Genomic DNA, 9,080 nt, shown 5'->3' on the forward strand with positions numbered 1-9,080 from the left:
TTTCATTTGGTGTCCTCTCCTTCTTTTAGTATGGGAACAAGTAAATAACTTTTCTGTGTCCACTTTCTCCACTCCATTCATGATTGTATCTACCTCTATCATATCGCCCCTCAGTCTCCTCTTTTCTAGACTAAAAAGTCCCAGTCTCTGTCGCCTCTCCTGATGTGGGACCCCTTCCAAACCCTTTGTAATTTTAGTTGCCCTTTTCTGAACCTTTTCTAATGCCAATATATCTTTTCTGAGGTGAGGAGACCACATCTGCACACAGTACTCAAGATGTGGGGATACCATAGCTTTATAAAGGGCAAGTATGATAGTCTTATTTCACCCACTGCCATTTTCTCCCTCCCCTACGTACAACACCACTTACAGCCGTGGAAGCTCACAGCTTTAGATCTGAGTTCCCATCCGGTGAGGAACTTTCTGTTGTGTCTGTCTCCCGCCAGAGAAATCCCCATGCAGTGATGGGCCGGGTGCAGCTCAGCGCCAGTCGAGCCAGTGTTAGCTCAGGGAAGGGTCACTGAGGAGCTGTTAATTCTAGCCCCTTCTAAGGGTGGGCGTACCCCATTTAGAGACCATCCCTAGTTTAACTGAAGGGGGGCCAGATCCTCACTGTATCCGGAAAAGTTATGGGAAAACCAAGAGGAGCATCAATGTCACATTTCCACTTTTCCCTAACGAACCAGACCCTGCATAACCGAGAGCAGCCTCAGCACGGCTCTCGGGTGTGCTAACCTGTCATAGCTCACTGGAGACCTCAGCATCAGTGGCTTATCAAAGGGCAGCTATACCCACATCTCTGTGGGTTGCTGTCATCATTGAGAGCATGAGAGAGTGCAGCCCACAGGAGTGTTTTGTTCTCACGAGTGCTTCCCAGAAGCTGAGTGCTGGAGTGGCCATCCAGGAGAAATTCAAATGCTGCCCAGCTGATTAGCAGAGCACCCACAGCCAGCAGCATGTGTTTTTATTGGCGGTGCCCGTCCACACATGTGTCAGTGGACATAAAATTTGTTCTGCACATGGAAAGACAAAATTAAAATTAATGCCGCCTCACTTCTTTGTCAGCCTTTCCCATCCCTCCCCTCGAAAGGGCAAGTCATTTCCTACAGGGTTCATTCCCTCCCCCACACTCTGCTTTCTCTGCTCATGGCATCTCGCCCACAGGCTGCTCTGAACATGCTCACCAAGTGCCAGGCCTTGGGGTACGGCGGAGATGGGATCCTGATTGTCGCTGTCCATCCTGGTGCTGTGCAGACACACATGGGGAATTCCGGCTCTGACCAGTTAGCGATCTCGCTGGGAGAGGCCAGTGGTAGCCACATGTTGTGGCCGATATTCATTGTAGGGGTAATGGTTACACTGGAACCCATCCTGCCCTCCACCTCTGCCCTGCACTGAGGGATCGCGTCCCACTCAGATGCCCTCAGGGATTCAGTGCTGTGCCCTGGGCTTCCAACCTCCTGCTGCCACTTGCTTGGTTCCTCAAGCTGCTGGCATCCCAGAGTGAAGGTGAGCAGAGCTGCTGCTGTGAGGAGCCGGAGAGGGGGAGCTGGTCGTCATGCGCACCAGCTCGCAGGTACTTCCATGGGGGTGATATCTGTGATCTCCACCCAGTGTCCTCATGTACCCAAAAGCCCAACTCCCAGCCATCACCCTGGACCCCCTCTACACCCCACTCCCTACCCAGAGCCTAAACCCACTCCAGCACCCCAGCTCAGAGCCTGGACACCCATCCTCACACCCACCCCAGTCCTGAGCATCTTCCACACCCAGAGCTTCCTCCCGGCAGCCCAAATCCCTAATGTCTCGTGCCTCCCTAAAGCCCAAACTCCCAGCCAGAGCCCTCACACTTCTGTACCCCAACCCTCTGTCCCAGCCCGGAGCCCCTCCCCCACTCAGACCCCTTGCCCCTCTCCCACCACATGAATTGTGTTATGTGCACCAGGGTGAAGGGGAGGAGTCACACGTCAGCTGCGTGTTGCACCCCCTCACCTCGACACACATAAGAAAATTCATGCCACTCGGGTGTGGGACAGTTCAAGGGAATGCCAGCTGGACCCTGCCTGTGGGCCCCTGGTGTCCTGAGTCAGTCCCAGGGCAGGCTCCCCCCTAACTCTGCTTCCCCCCCGCAGGCTCTACTGACGGTGGAGGCGAGTGTCCGAGGGATGCTGCACGTGCTCTCCACGCTCTGCGAGAAGGACAATGGGGCCTTTGGGAACTGGGAAGGGGAAGTTCTTCCCTGGTGAGACGCTCCCAGCCCTGCACCAGGAGCTCTGGGCCAGGCTGTTCCAGTGACCCTGCTGTCAGCTGTGCCTGTGTCCTCAATAAACCCACTGAGCTAACGCAGCAGCACTGCCTGAGCCGGGCCTGCTCTGTCCTGTCCTGGGAGACACTGGCTGCGCCTGGGTGGAGCTGCCATGTGACCATTGGTTCCTCCCCGCACAGCCAAAGCCCAGAGCTGGCCTGTGAAGGAGGAGCTTTGGGTGGGTGGCTGTCTGGGAGGGGGTGGCTGAGGGTGGCAGCCGGGGTGAGGAGGACACCCAGGACCTCACTGTTGCAGAGAAGAGGGCCCAGGGAGAGCCCATGTGCAATGATACCACCTTTCCTGGACTCACGCAGTGTGTTGAATTCGCTGTGCCGAGATATCCCAGCCGACACTCCCTAACCTGGGCCGAGAAGCACCTGTCCCCAAGGCAGGCAGGGGTCACTGGGATAGGGTGGCCAGGAACCTCTCCATACACTGGATCTCTCTCTCTCTCTTCATGTGTCTGGAAGACAGGAGGATACTCTGGGTACAGCTGAGAGAGCCAAACCAGGGCAAATTGCTTCAAACTGGGTGTAGAGGTTGGGTCAGGCCTGTGCGCCCCCTCTGGGGTGGAGCAGGCCACAAGACCTCTCCAAATCAAGGCACTGCCTGGTTCTGGGCAGACAGCAGTCTCCATGGGCCCCAGTCCCATTTAACAGGGCTGCAGGTGGGCAGTCAACGTAAAAGCCCCAGCCCTAGGGCAGTCCATTAGTCAGACTCAGCCTCTACACACCCAGTCTTTTAGTGAGCCCTGGGTCCTGTCATGAGCATGTCCTGTCTCCTGTGTCAGTCTCTGTGGGGCTGGGCACAGGTGTTCTGGGCTCACCCACTGAGGCCTCCAGCAGGCATCCCCTTCTTCTGGGGATGGGGGTGCAACACCCCTTTGCTTCACAGGGCTGCTTACAGCCCAGCACTGGGTGTTCTCCCCACATGGCACCAGATCAGTCACAAAGACCACATCTGTTGCCAGCCTGGCCAGCAAGAAGTCACACAAGCAGTTTTCTTGCACACCCAGCTTCCCTTGTGCCACAGCCCGTATCCTCCTCACACAGACGTAAACCAATCTCACCAAATCCACCCAGGTTCTTCCAGTTCCAAACGACCTGCCACAGCCCCAGGTCAAGGTACCCAGAAGACCTTAGCGAAAAGAGCCCACTGGGCCAATCCTTTTGCATTTATTAATAAGAAGAAAGACGAGGTGGAGGGTAAAATTGCCAAAACAATCAAATTGCAAAGTTTTTGATGCAGACTTGCAGCAGAAGTGGGGCAGGCTGCTATTTTCAAAGTCTCTACAGCTGGCAGAGAACCATTTTCATCCATTGACCACTGGGTTATGGGCACAGCACACTTCTGCTACGCCACACCACTCAGCTGTGAAGGCTTTACCCAGCATGCAGTCTGGTGAGTATCCTGCACTGACGCTGGCAGAGGGCGAGTGTTCTGCTGGTGAGTGGCTTTGCAGCCATGTGCTAATCCTGTAGCTATTAACCGGAAAGATGGAGATTCAAGCCCACCCAGGCACAGTGCTGTTAAGAGTCTGCTACTGATGACCTTTGTGTGAGTTTCCTTATTACTGGAAGCAGCCTTCCCTCTCAGCTTCTTACCCAAAAGGGCAGACTGTGCCAATACTGTATAATCTAAATTCGAAAGCTTTCTTCCGAAATAAGAAAGGGAGAAAATGTTGACAGTCAAATGGTGAGAGCCATCAAATTACAGAGCCCAATTGCAAAGATTTGGTGCAGGCTTGTAGAGCAGCAGAGTAAACTGCCAGCTGGCTGAAACAAGACTCTAACCACCTCCTCCTCCTCTCTGAGCGTGGCTCAGAAGGCCTTTTGGGCTCACTTCTTAGCAGAGAGGTTCCACAAGAGAGGAGTTGAAATGAAGACCAAAGGGGAGATACCCACCTGCATTCTGGGGGCTCTTGTTCCCACAGGGGAGTGCACTAGGCTGAATAAATAAGTTTCCCAACCTTGGCCAGAAAAATCACATGAATATCTGAGAGGTGTCAGGCAAAAGGAGTAGCATTGTCCCCTTCCGTGGTGTAACATCAAACAGTCTGCACATTCCCCGCAGTGGTGTAACATCAAACAGTCCACACCTTCCTCCCCCCATTCAATTCCAGGGCAGGGAGGAAAAGGTTTCTGCAGAACTATCCAGAATAACAGCTTCTGTACTGCATACGTCCAGTGGTCTGGCCATTGGGGGAGGGCAGCAGCCCACGAGCCTCAACCTCTGCAGCCCTCATCCCTTCCTTTGTCAGCCACCAGAGAACCAAGGCCACATCTGTGTTCCCTTGGACATTGCCCATCCTCGGGCTGGTGGAATTTCCTTTGGGGCGGAATGAATTTTTCATGGGTGACACCAATGCTGGTGTCGTGTAGATTTGCCTCATGGGTACAAATAAATATCTTTGTTGTAAATACATATTTGGAACAGCTCATAGGTAGGGAAGACAATCAGATTTAAGCAGCTGATAACTGACAAGGAGCAATGAGTCTGATGATTATTTCATATGACGTCATTCTAAAAAGAATATTAACGCCCCATTTCAGAACCTCTGTTTAATCACCCATTCTACCTGCTCCAGCTGTTAAACACACCCAGATGGGACACTCTGAAAATGGCTTGAGAAATAAATCACAGACTTGGCTATTCAGTAAAAGGTTAAAAATATGCCCCAGAGGAAACCCCTCCTCCCACAGACCACTAACTCTCCACTGCAGCTGCTCTCAGAAATGAAGCATCTACCAAAGCACCGCATGCTACAGACCCCTGCAGTTCACACAGTCACCCGTTACATGTACCTCACCTGCCCACGGAGCTTAATCAAGCTGAGTCCAGGGAGGGGACACAGCCCCCAGAACATGTGCAGAGGACACCAGACACTACAAAGCCACAGGAACCTCCCTGTCCAGAGCAGCCAGGCCACTAAGTCAAGATGCCCCAAGGGCTCACCTAGAGCTGGAAACTGTCATTTTGGCATTATTAGCAGCACTGTCTGAACAGCTCAGCCAGCCAGCTGGTAGGAACGGGTCTTACAAGTGGCGTCTTAGAAAAGGAGCCAGGGAGCTGCAGGGACATAGGGACTCAACAGTGAGGGGGCTGGGGCACAAATTTGGCATATAGTCAGGGGAATTAGCTCAAATGGTAGAGCGCTTGCTTCGCATGCAAGAGGTAGTGGGATCGATACCCACATTCTCCAATGACTACTCCATTTTCCACACTTTTCTTCCAAGGCAGTGTGAGAGCAGTGCCTCCTTCCTCCTCCTTCTCGGTTACCCCCCAGAAAGCTCTCAATGTACAGGGGGGGGATCTGTAGCTCGCTGAGCTGAGCTGAGCTGTGTGCAAGGGCTCAAGAGAGCACTTTGAGCATCTCCTCTCCCACCCGGTGGGAACAGACACACGTTTGATGTGGAGGCTGGATTTGAAAGAGGAGGCCGTGGCCATGGACTGCCTCAGCTGAGAGAAAGTGGTGATGCGCACGTGAGCCATTTACCTCATAGGGAGATACCCCTGCAGCAGGTAGGAAAAAGTTGCAGGTGTGTCATTTGGTGGGCAGGCTGAGTGCTGCATACACAGAGGTTCTGGAGTTGGGGTGACAGCTGTGGGGTCTGCTCCTGTGGGCTCTGTGTCTGTGGTAGGAGAGCAGACAGGGCAGCTGCTGGTCTAGGGCCCTGTGCTCTGGGTGAGCTGGGAGCAGCTGAGCTCAGCAGCAGGCAGCAGGCTGGGGACCCTCCAGAGGAAGCACGTTGCAGCAGGTGGTGATGCTGTGACCCCTCTGGCAGGGAACATGGGCCTTGTTAGTGTCGTTCTCAGGGCAGTGGGGGTAGGGGATAGGCAGGGTCTGAGGCAACACCCGGCAGGGGCCTAGGACAGGGGGTGAGGGGCAGCTGGGTCTGAGGGAATTTCTAGCCAGGGCTCAGGGCAGTGGGGAATGGGAGACACAGACTGGGGCGGGGGGGAGGGGAGCCAGGTTGGGGCTCAGGATGGTGGGGGGAGGGAGTTTGGGAATGCCCAGGTGGGATGCTGAGCTGCGGGGGAGGGACAGCGATCTCACTGCAGGGGTAATACTGTCCTTGCAACTGCCAGTTGCTCCTTTCTGAAAGCACCTCGGAGAACCCTGGTCCTCTGTGGGTTGGCTGGCTTGTTTGGTTAACACTCAGCCCTTTGCTACCTCGGAGACAGCTTCAGGGTGCTGGTCTGTTCCCCTTTGCTTGACTGCTCGAGACAGCAAGGGCCAAAGATCAAGGAAAGAGGTTGAGTGGCTTGTAGGGAGCAGGCCAGAGTCCTGCTGAGAGGAGCTGGCAGGATGCAGATGCTTTGCTGGGTGTGGGGGAGGCTCTGCCCTTTACTCCCCTGACTCATTTACCATTCCAAATCCCCTGTCCCTGGGGTGCTGGTGAGTGACAACCTGACTTGCAGTGCTGGGTGTCTTCTGAGCAGCTGCTGCTGTGCCTGTCACAGCCCTGGGTTCATAAGGGGGTTCTACACAGCAAAGCTATTTCAAAATAACTATCCCAGCTTCTGCACAAGGCAACCGCTGCTTTGAAATAATTCAGAAATAAATTGGGGTTGGCTTATTTTGAAAGGCGTAAACCTCCTTGTACGAGTAAGAGCAGCTCTTGGGAACAGGGGCTGCTAAGACAGGGACTGGAGCCTATTTTGAAATCAGCTGTAGCGTGTCCAATGGCTGCATCTGAAATAGGCTTCCTGTGTGTAGCCGCTGTATTTGGAAATCTTGATCTTGCCACTCACTGGTGCTGCAGCTGTCCCCAACACTTCCTACACCTCCCGCAATATCGACACAACAAATTAAGGCTGACAAAATTGACCTCAGCGCGGAGCCAGTGCAGTCGGTAGAACAGGTCTCTTTTTCATGTACAGCTGCACTGCACATTACAAGAGACTTTTCTGTGGCAGATGGCCTGGTAGCCCTGCGCCAGAGAAAAAGGCATTAGTGGCTCACAGACTGTTGCGCTTTCCAGCTCTGGGCCAAGGGAGCTGGAAGGAGAATCCTGATTCATTTACTGTGCGGTTCCATTGGGGATTGCAGAACCTGAAGCTGTTGTTTTCCTGCCTTCAATTTGCCCAGTACCAGCTGGATCAGACTCGACCTTCCCCACAGGGACGTCTGCCATCCAGCGCAGTTAGTGGTGGGGAAGGAGAACACACCAAAGAGGCTTCTCCTCACGCTCATCTTCCTCACCCTGAATTCTCTCCCCAGCCTCCAGGGCAGAGCTCTCAAGAAAAAGACTCCCTGCAGCAAAGCCCTGGGGGACTCTGAGATGGCCCCTGTCCTGCAGCCTGTCCCACCTGGCCATTGTTGTGCACTGTCTGTGAGGTCATCACCTCCCCACCTCCTTTAACCAATCAGCGACTGCTCTGCAAAAGGCCCGTGTGATGTCACTGCCACACCCACCCCTGCTCTGCAGGGCTCATGTCCTGACCCCGGCAGCCCCTTGGGTGAACACACCCGAAGGCTCTGGAACAAAAGAGGTACATAAAAAAGAACCCAAATAATCTGTCTGTCTCTCTGTCTGTCTGACTGTCCGTCTGTGTCTCTCTTCAAAATGTTCTGCCCTGCAGGGATCTTTCTCATAGTTCTGGAATTGTTCCCTTGAATTCTGGGGCCCAGAGGTGTGTCACTGTGGAGTGAGGGGCACAACTCTGTCCCAGTACATAAAGGGAGAGGGATGGGATGGTCCTTAGCCAGGAGAGTGAGAGAGGGGAGCTCATATGTTGGGTGTCCCTAGCCTCTGTGTGCCAGAGATGTGTGGTGCAATGGAAAGCGGTCTGGCCTTCTAAGCTGTGTCCAGAGGTTGGTGTCTGGTGTTTGCCACAAAGCAGAGTGGTTACTCTCGACTTCCTTTTCTGCAATGTCCCAGTTTCCCTGTGCTACATCTCTGGGGACTCCATACTGCCCACCATTAGATGCAAGGCACTTCTGCTTAACGCCAACTTCCACATCCTGAGATCTTTAATCTGTCTCAAGGTCACATCCCTTAGTGCCAGGTCGCAACCCTCACACACCAGGGTGGAAGCACCTGCTCCTGATGGGAGGCTCCATGTCACAGCACTACTGCTTTGGGATTTCCCAGACACTTCTTCCACCCAGCTCCCAAAGATCTCAGTTCAGCTCCGGTCGTGTCATTGACATGTCTTTTTTTGCCAACGTTCACACAGGCCCGTGTTTCCCAGCTGGTGTTCCGCAAAGTGACTGCCCTTCCCCAGGAGCCTCTGTGTTACCAGCTTCCATCTCTGACTTATAGCTCCATCTGCTCCTGCTAGCAATGAATCTCTCCTCCCTGCCTTTTCCTGCAGGTACAGCCAGAGCAATGGTGGGCGGATACCCTGGCACAGTTACCTTTCGGTTTCATTCATTCTGAGGATTGTAATTTGTTCCGGTCTCTGAATGTGTTTTGTGGCTCTGAGTGTTCAGTTCTTGATCTTCGATCTTTTTCATGGCCAATCTGAGCAGCAGGAAACATGTCAGGCTGCTGTTCCAGGTAAGAAACCCCTCATCCTCCAGACTCTGGCCTCTCTGGCAGCCCCAGGGTTAACTCATAAATGAGCCTTTTGGGGCAGAAGTCACTCCAGGGACCTCTCATCCTTTCATTCTCAAGGCAAGTTGTCACGATCATGAGGGTTAGCCAGCAGCCTGGGAGTAAAAGGATTAACCTCCTGAGCCAGGTGGGGTTGGCCTATAGGAATGGAGGTAAGAATTGAATTTTGGCTCCTCCCTCTTCTCTTCTCTGTCTTTTTCCTTCTTCTTCTT

General features: G+C 53.6%; 1 non-coding gene across 1 annotated transcript; it reads left to right on the top strand.

Moving 5' to 3' along the window:
* Positions 1 to 5,434: 5,434 nt before the first annotated feature.
* TRNAA-CGC (transfer RNA alanine (anticodon CGC)) lies at positions 5,435 to 5,507 on the top strand. The gene has a single exon. It is a non-coding gene; the product is annotated as a tRNA-Ala (tRNA).
* The last annotated feature ends 3,573 nt before the right edge of the window (positions 5,508 to 9,080 follow it).

Source organism: Carettochelys insculpta, unplaced genomic scaffold, assembly GCF_033958435.1.
Source record: "Carettochelys insculpta isolate YL-2023 unplaced genomic scaffold, ASM3395843v1 scaffold_0035, whole genome shotgun sequence".
NCBI lineage: Eukaryota > Metazoa > Chordata > Testudines > Carettochelyidae > Carettochelys > Carettochelys insculpta.